This window comes from Piliocolobus tephrosceles, chromosome 7, assembly GCF_002776525.5.
Source record: "Piliocolobus tephrosceles isolate RC106 chromosome 7, ASM277652v3, whole genome shotgun sequence".
Lineage (NCBI taxonomy): Eukaryota > Metazoa > Chordata > Mammalia > Primates > Cercopithecidae > Piliocolobus > Piliocolobus tephrosceles.
In genome coordinates this window covers 12858152-12874567 of record NC_045440.1, presented here as the reverse complement: position 1 = coordinate 12874567, position 16416 = coordinate 12858152, and the positions used below count along the sequence as shown (strand labels likewise).

The 16416-nt window shown below is 36.4% G+C and overlaps 1 protein-coding gene and 1 pseudogene across 5 annotated transcripts in view; both read left to right on the top strand.

Annotated features, from left to right (window-relative positions):
• Nucleotides 1-16416, top strand: part of SGCZ (sarcoglycan zeta) — a 1168508-nt gene that overhangs the window by 583096 nt on the left and 568996 nt on the right. The window lies entirely within an intron of this gene.
• Nucleotides 363-1738, top strand: LOC111547401 (annotated as a pseudogene). Its single transcript, XR_002733124.2, has one exon. The product of XR_002733124.2 is annotated as an elongation factor 1-alpha 1 pseudogene (transcript).

Here is a 16416-nt window from a genome sequence, read left to right as displayed (position 1 = left end):
TTTTTTTTGAGACGGAGTCTCGCTCTGTCACCCAGGCTGGAGTGCAGTGGCCGGATCTCAGCTCACTGCAAGCTCCGCCTCCCGGGTTCACGCCATTCTCCTGCCTCAGCCTCCCGAGTAGCTGGGACTACAGGCGCCCGCCACCTCGCCCAGCTAGTTTTTTGTATTTTTTAGTAGAGACGGGGTTTCACCGTGTTAGCCAGGATAGTCTCGATCTCCTGACCTCGTGATCCGCCCGTCTCGGCCTCCCAAAGTGCTGGGATTACAGGCTTGAGCCACCGCGCCCGGCCTATTAATTGCTTTTTCGCAACGGGTTTGCCACCAGAACACAGGTGTCATGAAAACTACCCCTAAAAGCCAAAATGGGAAAGGAAAAGACTCATATCAACATTGTCGTCACTGGACATGTAGATTCGGGCAAGTCCACCACTACTGGCCATCTGATCTACGAATGCGGTAGCATCGACAAAAGAACCATTGAAAAATTTGAGAAGGAGGCTGCTGAGATGGGAAAGGGCTCCTTCAAGTATGCCTGGGTCTTGGACAAACTGAAAGCTGAGCGGGAACGTGGTATCACCATTGACATCTCCTTGTGGAAATTTGAGACCAGCAAGTATTATGTGACTATCATTGATGCTGCAGGACACAGAGAGTTCATCAAAAACATGATTACAGGGACATCTCAGGCTGACTGTGCTGTCCTAATTGTTGCTGCTGGTGTTGGTGAATTTGAAGCTGGTATCTCCAAGAATGGGCAGACCCGAGAGCATGCTCTTCTGGCTTCCACACTGGGTGTGAAACAACTAATTGTTGGTGTTAACAAAATGGATTCCACTGAGCAACCCTACAGCCAGAAGAGATATGAGGAAATTGTTAAGGAAGTCAGCACTTACATTAAGAAAATTGGCTACAACCCCGACACAGTAGCATTTGTGCCAATTTCTGGTTGGAATGGTGACAACATGCTGGAGCCAAGTGCTAACATGCCTTGGTTCAAGGGATGGAAGGTCACCCGTAAGGATGGCAATGCCAGTGGAACCACGCTGCTTGAGGCTCTGGACTGCATCCTACCACCAACTCGTCCAACTGACAAGCCCTTGCGCCTGCCTCTCCAGGATGTCTACAAAATTGGTGGTATTGGTACTGTTCCTGTTGGCCGAGTGGAGACTGATGTTCTCAAACCCGGTATGGTGGTCACCTTTGCTCCAGTCAACGTAACAACTGAAGTAAAATCTGTCGAAATGCACCATGAAGCTTTGAGTGAGCTCTTCCTGGGGACAATGTGGGCTTTAATGTCAAGAATGTGTCTGTCAAGGATATTCGTCGTAGCGACGTTGCTGGTGACAGCAAAAACGACCCACCAATGGAAGCAGCTGGCTTCACTGCTCAGGTGATTATCCTGAACCATCCAGGCCAAATAAGTGCTGGCTATGCCCCTGTGTTGGATTGCCACACGGCTCACATTGCATGCAAGTTTGCTGAGCTGAAGGAAAAGATTGATCGCCGTTCTGGTAAAAAAACTGGAAGATGGCCCTAAATTCTTGAAGTCTGGTGATGCTGCCACTGTTGATATGGTTCCTGGCAAGCCTATGTGTCTTGAGAGCTTCTCAGACTATCCACCTTTGGGTCGCTTTGCTGTTCATGATATGAGGCAGACAGTTGCGGTGGGTGTCATCAAAGCAGCGGACAAGAAGGCTGCTGGAGCTTGCAAGGTCACCAAGTCTGCCCAGAAAACCCAAATGTCCATCAGTGACAGACTGGATTAAGAAAATGTGGCACATATACACCATGGAATACTATGCAGCCATAAAAAAGGATGAGTTTGCGTCCTTTGTAGGGACATGGATGCAGCTGGAAACCATCATTCTTAGCAAACTATCACAAGAAGAGAAAACCAAACACCGCATGTTCTTACTCATAGGTGAGAACTGAACAATGAGTTCACTTGGACTCGGGAAGGAGAACATCACACACTGGGGCCTATCATGGGGGGGAGGGGGGAGGGATTGCATTGGGGAGTTATACCTGATATAAATGATGAATTGATGGGTGCTGACGAGTTGATGGGTGCAGCACACCAACATGGCACAGGTATACATATGTAACGAACCTGCACGTTATGCACATGTACCCAAGAACTTAAAGTATAATAAAAAAATAAAATAAAATAAATAAATAAAAAAATTTAATGAAAAAAAAAAAGACTGGTTAATGATAACAATGCATCGTAAAACCTTCAGAAGGAAAGGAGAATGGTTTGTGGACCACTTTGGTTTTCTTTTTTGCGTGTGGCAGTTTTAAGTTATTAGTTTTTAAAATCAGTTCTTTTTAATGGAAACAACTTGACCAAAAATTTGTCACAGAATTTTGAGACCCATTAAAAAAGTTTAATGAGAAAAAAAAGTTCCATTAATTTATTGAAAATTAGCTAGATTCTGAGTGTGTGTGTAGTGAAGATAAAAAGATTTAGAAAACACAAACGAGAGGTGATTGACCAATCCATCCAAGCTTAAAAGGCTTTACCATCCTATAATGGTGATATAATAATACCACTGTCTAATGTTTGGGGAAGTTTTGATCAGAAAACATTTTAAGAACAGCATGAGTTAAAATTCCCTTCAATCTTCTATCATTTCAGACATGTTCGTATTCAATTCCTACTCTGCCAACAGTAAAATATGATTCGAAATGCTTCTGAATAATAAGGAAATAACATGTTAAAAATATTTTCCTAAAATGTCCTCTTAATATTTCATAAATTCAGTCTGTTCTTGCAGAAGGAGGGTTAAATTTTCAGAAGCAATCTACTTTTTCATATCTTATTGATATTTTGTTTATCTCATAGTGTATATTTAAATGTAAACATTGGCAAGATGATATCAATTATAGTAACATTCTTTTTGTTGTTGTTGTTGTTGTTGTTTATCATACTTTAAGTTCTAGGCTACATGTGCACAATGTGCAGGTTTGTTACATATGTATACATGTGCCATATTGGTGTGCTGCACCCATCAACTCGTCATTTACTATAGTAACATTCTTAATTGTATATGTGGTTAGTATTGGCTAGGAAGAACTGATAAATAGCTGCTAATTATTCAGCTTCATGAAACTGTTTAGGAATAAAGATTACAACCAGTAGATAAATCTGCATTTATCAAATAGACTTGGTTTTATAGTTTATATTTTAAGAAAAGGTATAAGACATTCTGCATTTAGTTATTTTTACTACATTCTCTGCCTTATAAACATTTTTCATCTTAAGCATGCCTGTAATATAGTAAAATTTAATCATTCATATAGGCATGATATATCACTCCCCTCTTTCTATTTTACAACATAAACATTTGTTGTAATGTAATATAACTGTGATAATGAATGAGCCGGAGTAGGTAGGGGTCAAACAACAAGCAACTTTCTTTGCATTGCTTTCTTCCTTGTCATAACAAATCTCTTTCACCTGGCAATATTTCAGGCGGATCCCCTAGTTTTACTAAACAGTCTCAGCTAAGAACTGAGTCTTCTTTTTCGTAATACTTCCGTCCAGCTTAATATTAAATTTAACCTCTCACTTGTAAGTGGGAGCTAAATGAGGAGGACACATGGACACAAAGAGGGAAACAGCAGACACTGGGGCCTGATGGAGGGTAAGGGGTGGGAGGAGGGAGAAGATCAGAACAAAAATAACTGTTGGGCACTAGGCTTAGTACCTGGGCAATGAAACAGTCTGTACAACAAACCCCCATGACACGATTTGACCTACATAACAAACCTGCACATGTAACCCTGAAGTTAAAATATAAGTTTTTTAGAAAACCTCATCCACTTTAAAGCTACACTTCCTACCTCCAGCCTAGCTTAGGGTAAGCAGTCTGTGAAGATGAAGAGTGGGGAGTCAGATGCTTCCTACTCCCTTTCTCCAACTCCTGACCCATTTGCTAGCTGTAGTGTCTGTTACCCAGTGTTAAGTCCAGTGGTTTTGAGGGATTTCATCAAAACAAACAAAAACAGTCACATGGCTGGTTTGGTTTTAAATTGCATCTATGTCTGGATGCTCAGTCAAACCCCTGAGAAGTATTATACCTTTTGGAGGTTTCTTAGAGAAACTTTTCCTCCCCCAGAAATTTCCAGCTGTAGTTTCCCGGCAAGGATGTCACTCCTTCTGATCTCTGACAAATCACCCTTCACCTGCTGCTTCCAATAGCCCCAAACCATACAAACTTCCTCTTGTGGTAAACTCACAATCTTCTCATCAAGCTATTTCTAGGCTGGCTGGTTCCATGAGAACTCAGATCCATCCAGCTGTAGGCATGTGCCTTTGCCCTGCCTTGGGTGGAATTGCAATTTGTTCCTACGCTGGTCACCTTTCCTTGCTCTGGAAAAGAAGCACTAGCCAGCCTCGCAGGCGTTTGTTTCAGGTGGTGGGCAGGTTACTGATTGTCATTAGAATTAGAATTGGAAATCTACATGTTTAGCAATTAGGCTTGTGTTTATTTTCCAGTAATTGAAAACTTAACGAGCTGAACTTCCAACAATTAGGAGGTTTATGTTTCTCATATCCAGTAAGTCTGAAGGTAGTCCAAATTTGATGCTGTTGCTCAAGGACGGTATCTTAGATACAGGCTCCTTCCATTGACCTGTTCTTCCATCTTTGCCATCTGTCTCTTTTAGTTTCAGGATCACAGGGTGGCTGCTGCAGTGCCACACATTAAGTCTACTTCAAACAGGAAGAATTAGGGAACTAAAAGCCAGGTGGGTTGTCCCTTCACATTAGGGAAGCAATGTTATCTGGGAAACACCCAGTTTATTTCTCATTGGCAAAGTGTGCATGTCATGGATACACTTAGTTGCTCAAGATTCTGCACACAGCATATTTCTACCTCACAAATAAAATCGATCACATACTAGAAAGGAAGAAGAGGCAATTACTATTTGATAAGTACCTAGCACTATCTGACATGATACTTTTCCTTCCCACTTCTTGGAAAGCAATTTTCAAATATCCTCTTTGGAAATATCCAGCGATGTTCCTTGAGACTTAGAGAAGACGCTTTTGAAAAGACGCAGTCAGTTGCTAAAAGGATTTACATAACGTGATTTTAAATGATCAAACAGCAGCTAGACTATAGTTGGTACGGCTATTGGGGGAAAAGGTATAAACGTTTTGAAATAAGGGCGGAGACAGAAGATTTTTCTACAAACTCCAGTAATTCCAGATAAGACGCAATTTATTCTTTCAAATGGCTTATTCTGAGAATATATGCCAGCAGTAAAACACCAAACTTGACTCTGATGAAAGTGTCACTACAAGGCAGAAATATAATCACTCAAAATATTGAGATTCAGATATTAATGGTTTTTATATAGTCTGAACTATGATGTAAACAGCCTAGACACTCTGCAGCCTAGAATATCAGTCTCTTGCACACGTTGATAATTTCCTTCACTTATGGAAAAATAAAACAATAATAAATTATCAGAGAAATTGAAAGAAATTAAATATAATGGAAAATGAAAAACAAAAAAATCTTTTCTTTGACAAACATTTCCCAGTGCTTCGTGAGGAATTCATGTTTTGCTGTATTCCATTTTGGAACATTTAATCTTATAGCTTTTAACTATATATTCATCTTAACATGTCACAGTATACTAAAAGTACTATTCAGTGAAGTATTGCTCCATTGTATTTGGTTTGTTTGATCCAAATAAAGAGAAATAACTCAAATACATCAAACACTTCTTGCCACTTCCTTTGTGGGTAGGAATTTTCTTATTTTGAGGAAAGCATGTTTCTTATACAAAGCTACAGAATGAAATATTTGAGGAAAAAATAAACATACCCATCATCTAGCAAGACAGACATATATTGGTTACCGATAGTACTAACCCCATCTGTTTTAAAGTTTGTAATATTTTTTGCTTATTTTTAATTGTTATGATTTTTAAAATATGTACCTGAAATTGTTAGCCTCAGCCTCCAATACACTTTTAACTTTTAAGGAGATGGTGCTCTGTGGAACTGGAGTGTTTACCTGCTTAGGTCACTCCAAGTCACATCCTTCTGCCACGCCATTGTCAAAGTCAAGTCCAGGGTATCTCCCCCTGGGAAATGAGGGCTCCTCTTTGCAGAATCCACTCCAGGTATGCTTCTGGTGCCTGGGTGTTTAGTTAAATAGAACTATCTCCCCAGATAGTGGAAGAACATCCAAACAAGAATTAAATACTGAAATATTGTCATAAGGCTCACATAACTGTAAGGCTGTCAGTAACTTCAACTTACAGATGAGGACACTGAAGAGAATAGTTAAATGGTTTCTCCAGCATCATCTTGATGTCATTGCCCTCACAGAAAGTGTCCAGGTTTCTCACCCCGCTTTAAACATATTAACATACATATTTAGTATACCTACATATATATTTAAAATGTAGATTATTTGTATTTGAATGACACATTTAGAATGAACAAACTAATTTATTCTATGTTTTAACATTAATTTAATAATTTACATGTCCTAAAAATCTTTATGCCACAACCATGTCTGCAACACATGAAGAAAGCTCATAACATTGTGGAGAGAGAGACAGAAAGAAAGAAGGTGACTGTATATAGATATGCTTTATTTTATATATACACAGAGATTTGTTAGACAGCTAGAAATATGAATGCAATTAATCTAGGTATGAATGCAATCAATCTAGGTCTCTAAATAGATTAATGAAATAAACCGTTAGTCTTCCTATTTATAACTTTTATTAATGTATGTCCTTTTATATTGTACAATAAAGCCTATTTTCTTCTCAATATTTTGATATGTCAGTAAAGCGATGATGTCTTGGTTAATGCTAGTGAATAGTTATGCATGACCTATAAGAGAAGGTAAATGCTGAAGGAGTGTGTTCTCATTTCTCTGTGTATTAGTCCAGAGAGCTATATAGTTTATCATTAGTTGTGTCTCTGCCAAAACATTTGCTCTTAAAAAGTAGTCTAGATGTTTCTGTGCAAGGGAGATGTTGGGGGGATTGGAGTATGCAGCAGTACAAGTCCTAACACAAAATGGGCTTCCCCTTTCTTTTGGTCTCCTCATTTGCATATTCCACAAGACCACCTAAAGTAATGCACCATGAGGAAGCTGTAAGACCTAAATTTTCCAGACTTGGTTTCTGAAATGTGAGCCCAGAGACAGCTGGAACTAGAGTCTTAAAGAAGAATAAATAGTCTTATTTATGAAATACTTTCATAACAAATGAAAAATCCTTAGACAAGGGTCTATGCCTTACTTGCCTGAACATCTCAGTTCCTGGTGTATTGTTGGTGCCAAAAATATGTGTTTTGAATGAATATATGAACAGAAAAATGGGCAATTGAACAAAATATTTTAATAACTAATTTTTAAATATTTCCTCTAGTATTTTCCAAAGACCAACTTTTAGACAAAATATTTGTATTTTATGCCATTAGGAAAGTATCTGTGGAAAAAGCTTTGGAAATTTCTCAGAGAGCTTGAAACAGAACTACCATCCAATCTAGCAAAACAATTACTGGATGTATATCCAAAAGAAAATAAATTGTCCTACGAAAGGACACATGTACTTGTATGTTCATCATAGCACTATTCATGAGAGTGAAGACATGGACTCAACCTAAGTGCCTAAGTGCCCATCAACAGTGGGTTGAATAACGAAAATGTAGTACATATACGCCATGGAATGGTATGCAGCCGTGAAAAAGAACAAAATCACACCCCATTGCAGCAACATGGATGCAGCTGCAGTCCATTATCATAAGTGAATTAATGCAGGAACAGAAAACTAAATACCACATATTCTCACTTATAAGTGGGAACTAAACATTGTGTGCTGATGGACATAAAGATGGCAACAGTAGATATTGGCAACTGCTAGAGAAGGGGGAGTCAGGAGCAGTAAGCTGAAAAGCCACCTGTGGGTACTATGCTTAGTATCTGGATTCAGTTGTACCCTGAACCTCAGCATCATACAATATAACCATGTGTCTGGCCTGTATATGTATTCCCTGTATCTAAAATAAAAGTTAAAATTCAAAAAGAAAAAGAAAAAAGGAAACTGTCTCTACAAGCTACTTTAATTTGTTCAAGATTCTGAGATTCTGAATTTCCAGTTTTTCTCATTTTTATAGAATAAAATTGTGCATAGTAAGAGAACAGTTTGAAGACAGTAAGATAATTAAAATATTGAGGTTCATTATGGAACACCTCAATTTAGTTTAATTGGGTAAGACAATGAGTTTATAATGCAGAGAAAATGAAATTTGTTGTGAATGTCTGCATTTGCTTACTTTTTTAATGAGTTTATCAGTCAACAGATATTATTTGGTAACCTACTACATGAAAGTTTACAATATTAAAATAAAACAATGTGTGTGTATGTATGTGTAGATGGACTATAAGAAAGGCCATTGGGATACATGAAAATGTGTGTGCTGGGTGTTGTAAGTGTTCCAAGATAGGAAGAGATCATTTTCAGTCTGATGCTATTTATCTAAGCTTTGAGGATACCAGAAATTTATTTTTTCTATTCGTTCATAATATACAGCATTTTTAAAATAAATATAATTATTGCATATATATATGTATATATTATATATATATATATAATCAATGATACTTTTGTAAGTGGTCATACAGAAACCTGCAAATATTTTAATTGCTATGTAAAAAGTTTTAGAGGATGCTAGCATGTGTTACAAAGATGAAGGAAAACTTTCCCTTCAATTTTATAATACTGGTAAACAAACAAACAAACAAACAAAACGCATGATCATTTCTAGAACATAAGGTATAATTCACAATAAGAAAGAAATATTTTGTCAAAAAATTGTACAATTTGTCATTGTGAACCCTTTTATAGCTCAAAATTTTGTAGAGTAATTTAAAAATTATTCAGAGATCCATTCCTCATTTTATAGTTTAAATTGAAATTTCAGGTACATTTTTAGGAACTAAATGATAGATCAATGGTTTTCAAACTTTTATGCCCTGAGATGATTGCCAAACATAAAAATTCCTAAGTCCTTTCTCAAATATTTGATTTATTAAGGCTCAGATGAGACCTAAGACCAACTGCAGATAGACTGTAGGCCACAGTCGAACAAGTAATGTTGGAGAATTTTTGTTTTTTAACTTATGCAACTACACAAAGGCTTTGTATTTGTATTTCTGCAAGAGGTTGGCATCTGAATCAATGAGAAAGAGATCTGGTCTTGTTCAATCAAAATATCTGACTAATTTCTCCCTAACTTAAATCAACTAATTCTTTTTTTTTTTTTTTTTTTTTGGAGACGGAGTCTCACTCTGTCGCCCAGGCTGGAGTGCAGTGGCCGGATCTCAGCTCACTGCAAGCTCCGCCTCCCGGGTTTACGCCATTCTCCTGCCTCAGCCTCCTGAGTAGCTGGGACTACAGGCGCCCGCCACCTCGCCCGGCTAGTTTTTTGTATTTTTAGTAGAGATGGGGTTTCACCGTGTTAGCCAGGATGGTCTCGAACTCCTGACCTCGTGATCCACCCGTCTCGGCCTCCCAAAGTGCTGGGATTACAGGCTTGAGCCACCGCGCCCGGCCCAACTAATTCTTAGAATTAGATGGTAATCTCATTCAACAAGTAGAAATAGATTTGTTAGCTACCTAAGAAGTACATTTACATTTCTAGATTATTCTGACACTTTTGCAAATTTTCATTAATTTTTGGCTTGTCTCCTAATATTTTGAAGCATGCCGTAATAGAGGCAGTGACAGAAAAAGACCATATACCCTCAAATAAAAGAGTTCAAAAGCTACAGACACCTTGACCCAAAACTCATTGACTTTTGAATCGGGATCTATAGAGATGCAAAACCATTAATGGACTTTGAAGGAGAGTTAAAGAGAGAGAAAGATCAATTTTTTAAAAATTGCCTGGCACAACTGTAAAGCTAGGAAATCTAAAATCTATGGGGCAGGCTTGCCGACTGGAAACTCGGGTAAGAATTGATGTTGCAGTGTGTAGTCTGAATTCTACAGGGCAGCTGGCTGGAAGGTCAGCAGGATTTCTAGGTTTCAGCCTTGAGACAGAATTCCTTCTTTTTTGGGAAACCTCAGTGTCTACCCCTAAGGCCTTCAAATGATTGCACATGCTCTATTCACATTATGAAGGGTAATCTGCTTTACTCTAAGTGTAGATTTCAATGTTAACCGCATCTTAAAAAATGCCTTTATAGCAACATCTGGATGGGTGCTTAACTAAACAACTGGGCAAAATAGCCTAGCCAAGTGGAGAAATAACATTAGCCATCACAATAAGTGACAGAATATTGATAGGTATGCTAGATAATACTACTTAAAAGTCATTTTTTTTCTTATTTCAAGTTATCCTTGATAGACCTTACATGGAAAATACTACCAGGTGCAAAATATATTTTTAAGAATTGTACAAATATTGGTCTTTCTTCATTCTTGCTGACTTACAACGTATTTCTTTCTAATTTACAAATTTCATTCCTATTTCTTAGCTGTTGGTTACTTATAATTCTATCTTAATTTATTCAGCACGTTGAGCTGTGAAAAGAGGGTTTCTGTGACTCATGGTAGAGGCAACCTTTAATTGAGGATGTGACTTGTTTGAAGGAGAAGCAAATGAAAGCATATTATATTATGCAAGGCAGACCTGGTTTGTCTTTCAGATATTTCCAAGCTTTGATTTTTCAGTGCCTTGGAATGATTGTATCATCAACACTTATTAGTGATGCTCCTGTTGAATATAATTTATCTATCAATATATTTAGGAGGAAATAGGTTGGAGGCAGAGTCATTATCATCCATTTATTGTCTTGCAATGGATTAAGCTTCTCTTTTTTTTTCCCCGAAAAATATTCATTTATCTCCCTAACCTTTCTTTCTTTGCATCTACTCATTCCACGTAATTTATGTTTATAAAATTCTACCCTTTCTAATTGTCTTAATTTTAGGAACAAAATAATCTAATTAAGCAAACATTAATTATTTCTTAACATTCAGAGCTACTTGCATTTACAACAATAATATTCATGAATCCAAACATATCTCTAATAGATGACATTTCAGGTAGAGGGAGAAAGTGAAATACATATATTTCACTGCCCACATATATTATATATACACATATGTGTACATTGCCACCATTGAAGCCCAACAGCCTTCAAGAGTGGAGTTGACTTCCTATGTTCAGGAAATATTTTCTTGCTTTCTGCTCTTTTTCCCCTTAATCTATTTTGCTATTCATGTTTAAAAATTTATTCTTTTGGAAGAAGTATATGGAGAGAAGGAGAAGAAAATATTTCATTGAAAGCAATAGTATAGCACCTTTGCTTTATAGAAAAGAAAACGAAAGTCAAAATATATTCATTTAAAAATACTATTCAGCAGCTTGTCTGCACAGATCATTTTTCTAGGGGCTTGCAATGTATCAAGGTATGAAACAGAAATCTCTACCCGTTTAGGCTTACATTTCTGTGTATACTAAATATTAAAAAGTTCGAGCAACATATTGTTCTGTGCTTTCCATGACTTTTTTAAATTGAGAAATCATGCTGTGTTTCAGTACAAAAAGTGCCATTTTGCATTACTTTGCTTAGCTATACAAATTATTTATCTCTTTATAACTGAAAAATACATAAATCTGACCAACAAATTAAGTATTTACATTACAAAGAAGCTAGATCAGTTCTCTTGTGTCTCTGTTGATTTTTAAATAAAAGTAGCATTGACAATAAGAAAGGAAGCTACCAGTGAAAATTAACACAGCATTTGGAAGAAAAATATTTGCCCTGTAGAGTTATACATAAAATATGTTCATCTCACTGGGAGAGTTAAACTAAGGTGTTAGATGCTAATATGTAAAGTAATGAGTAACTCTCTGTAACACTTGACTTGAAACAGAATCTTCCAAATCATCAATAAGGACAGGGATAGGTCTGTAGATGTTAAAAGTGGGTATGACCATCTCTTAGACTTCTTCTGAGTTAACAAGGAGATGGTATAGTTCTTACATAATTTTATAACAGCTGTAGAAACACAACTAATAGAAATAATAGTGATATCATTACAGTTATTTTACCTGCTTTGTTTCAAAGTAATACTGTCAGTATCATCTTAGTCACTCTATGCCATTTTTCTTATTTTCATTACCTACCATTGGAAAGAATAGAATTACATTAAAGCTGACTCACTTATATTTTTTATCCCGATAGTTGCAAGGATTATAAGAATGGGAAAGCAACGCCAGTGTTTTGCCAGCCCATAGGCTAGAAAGTGGGTTTATAATTTATGTCATCTGAATCTCATAGAACAGATTATTGTAGCAATAAACTCTGTCCTTCAGGGAACAACAGAAAATCATGTATTTTTAAATGAGAAAGATTGTGTTTTGGAGACTGAATAAATAATACTTGGGTAATATTTGGCTTTACTTTAAATATAATATGTTGTTTTTCTCTGTGCCTCTGAACAAAGTGGAGCAAAAGACTCCTGGCTTGGAAACTCTAAACATGCTTTAAACAAGGGATTGACATTAGGAGACTTGTAGAGTCCTAGAACTGTTTTTGAGGAAATAATTGTGACTTATTTCAAAGTATTTGCTACATCCTGCTATTTCAAATGTTATGATTTTTTTCTACAAAAATTTATTAAAATACTTTAAAACATAAACTGTATGAGAAGTGGCTTGAATAATGAATCCGTCTTGAAACTTTATCAGGAAATTTTATGTGTGCATATTATACGTGTATATATATGTGTGTGTGTGTTGTTGCTTTTGCTGATTTGAAGCAAAGCTGTAATTGACTAAGCCTGGAACCAAAACATAATGACAGACTAGTTGTTACAGCAATAGAAGCAATTCTGATATGAGTTTGGGAAAAGAGTCTTTGGAGGGATATTTGTATCCCTATCCCCTCTAATCTTTCTGGAAGTGTTAGTTTGATTTGAACCTGGACAAGATGGGAACAGAGTACACCCTCCTGTTTATAATTTGCTAATGGAATTCTCAAATTCATACTGTCTTTCTGAATTGATAGAGGAAGATTTCATACCAATATTAACTTTATAGCCTTCAGGGAGAAGAGCAACTTGCAGTTATTCATAACCACGTTTCCAGGTATTCTAAATAAGATGTATGCCTCAGGTGGGTGAAGCTGTTTAGTCTCTCATACCCACAGTATTCAGAACTTGTGGGGGCTGCAGGTATCAGAAAAGATGAGATGTGCTTTGACTGTCTCTGGACAGAGGATGAGCTATCTGAGAGCTTAACAGATTGGAAGATGCAGGCTATCTTTTAACTTTAGGAAATTCTTTAAGTAAAAGTTAAAACTCAAGTACAAAGCAAATATATATATATATATACACACACACACACACACACATACATATATATATGTGCATTTATATATGTGTGTGTGTGCGTATCTGTGTGATGTTTTGGCTTATCAACTTTTTGAAAGTTATGTATCAATTAAAAAGTTAAAAACAGAGGAATATTCACGAAGATGCATTATTGTGAAACTGAAGATAAAAGAAGGGGAAAATCTTAATTCCAGGTTTCAAAGAGCATATCCAGTGGAAAAGGACAGATTGCCTACAAAAGAATAACCTTTAGACTGAGAGCAGACTTCACAGTAGCAATAATGGGAATGGAAACTAGAAGACAGGATAATGATATCTTGAAAGTGCTAAAAGTGATTGATAATCTAGAATTATGTGCCCATACTTTGTAAGAATAAAGGCAAAGATACTACAGCAACAGATTTTAGAAAAGGAACTTCCGAAGGACACTTTACAGGAAGAAGAAAAATAATCCCAGAAGGAAAATAAAGCAATTTTAATTGCTTGTACTATTCTGCCCTATTTTCTGTTTCTTAATGTCTTGCCTTAAATTTAAACCTTCCTTAATGTTATATAGTAAATATAGGAAAAAAGTGCTTAAAGTATATGTTATCATTTTAATAGAAGACTTTTGTTAAGAAATACTTAAAGCTAATGCATAAATATGTATGGTTATTCTTAATGTGACTAATGACAAGTGTATCTGGGTATTTATCTTTCTGCTCTAAGTAACTACTATCTGTCACTTCTAATAGCGTATCAGGTGTCCAAAGGAGTAGAGAGTATCTTGCAGGAGGTAGGGAGATAATGATGGACTTTTATAAAGTGTTTCAACAAGTTGCATCAACCTGAACTGGCTGGAATCACATTAAGTCATTATTTCTTTGAAATTATCCTGTATCAAGAAAAAAAAAGTCTCTCACATGAAAATCATTTTCTTTCTCAGTGCAAAGTCCTTATTGGTTTTATTCTGATAAAGTTCTGGACATTTATGTTTAAAGAATGGTATTCATGATTGCTTTCATACTTTTAAATTAATTTTGGGTAATAAGTAATTTTAAAATGTGAAAATTAGCTATACATGAATAGATACATGATCAGGAGGCCTTCAAGATTATCCAAGACTATATTAACTATGAATACGATTGAGTCATTAGCTTTCTGTGTTATATTTTGAAATCTACTGATTTTCCAAAGAAAAAAAGTGCAGTAAGAGTGATTTGATTTATCCCCTTGGTAATTCCTAATATCTTTATGAAGTAATCTATCCCTCTTGTTAAAGAATATGGCCCTTAAAAGCTTTTGCTCTTTGACTTTATGAGCTCATTACTAAAGGAGGGAGCTTAAGGAAAAGTCATTTTTAATGACAGCTCTCAAATGGCTCTTAGGAGTAATACATTAGTGGTAAGGCATAGTAAGAGTGGATTGCTGCCTCTCGTAACTTTCAACAGAATCCTTCTGATTAGCGCTTTTCTAGTCTTTCATTAAAATTGATTCCACTTTTTCTGAGGCAGGAGAATCACTTGAACCTGGGAGGCAAAGGTTGGAGTGAGCCAAGAACGCACCACGGCACTCCAGCCTGGTTGGCAGAGCAAAACTCCCTCTCAAAAACAGACCAAAAATAAATAAATAAATAAATATTCCAATTTTTTATTGTAGTATTCCTAAAGATACATCTCCTGTATTCTAATATTATTATCTTACTTTTGGGATATTATTGTTAGTGCAGGTGAATTTTAAAATATTCACATATGATGTATTCATTCTTTTATTTAATCAACATTTGATGAGTGTCAAACATGATTTTGTGCCTATTTTAAATGTGAAATAAAATAAAATAAATGTTTCCAAAAAATGCTCATCCTCATAAAACGTAGTGCACCTGAGGGAGACCGAGAGGTTAGTTAACCATTACAATCTCTAGGAGCGCAAAAAAGGATGTGCTTGCTTCTCTACAATGGGTGGAAGAGCTGAGATATGTCTCACAGGAGAAAACAACTGAGCAGAGCCTCAGAAGCTACAGGAGTTCACAGTCCTGAGGAAAGGAGATTCTCATTCTCAGAAACCTTTAAGACGATTTACTGGGTCAACCTTGTAACCAGGCTGTCAAAAGTGTGTAAAGATAACAATATACTAAGGAGTTTATAATTTGTCTTGCAGGAGGTAGGGAGATACTGACGGACTTTAAGAAAGTGATTGAACAAATTAAATTCAGACTTACAGAAATTACACTGGCTTTAATTTAAAGGAAAGGTTGGAAGAAGAAAAATAATTTATACTGGAAGACATTGAGAGTGTTTTCCAATATGTGAGCAAGGAGTAATGAGGAGCATAAACTCAGGTAGGGCGGAGAGAAGAGGAATTAGTTCATTCACTCAAAAAGCATTTATGGACCCCCTGCTCTGTGATTATAATGACTGCTGAAGCAACGGAGTAGACTCTAAGACATTAGACATAGCAAAATCTGCAGGACATCCTGACAAACTGAAAATTGTTGGGGACAGAATGTAAGAATCTTTAGCTCTGTCTCAGGATTCTGACTTGTTCAACTTGACTAGTTAAGTAGAGATCATATTAATGAAGACATACAAACATCCCACATACATATGGAAAAATGCTCAACATCATTCATCATCAGAGAAATACAAATAAAACTACAGTGAGATATAACCTCACACCAGTCAAAAATGACTATTACTAAAAAGTCAAAGGATAACAGATACTGGCAAAGCTGTGGAGAGTAAAGAACACTTATAACTGATGGTAGGAATGTACATTAGCCCCTGTGAAAAGCAGTTTGCAGACTTCTCAAAGGACTTACAACAGAGCTGCCAGCCAACGAAGCAATTTTATTACTGGGTATATACTCAAAGAAAAATAAACTGTTCCACCAAAAAGTACACGCATGCATATGTTTATTGCAGCACTATTCACAATAGCAAACACATAAAATCAACTGTGGTGCCCACTGACAGTGGGTTAGATAAAGAAAATGTGGTATGTATACACCATGGAATGTTATGCAGCCATAAATAAAGAACAGAATCATGT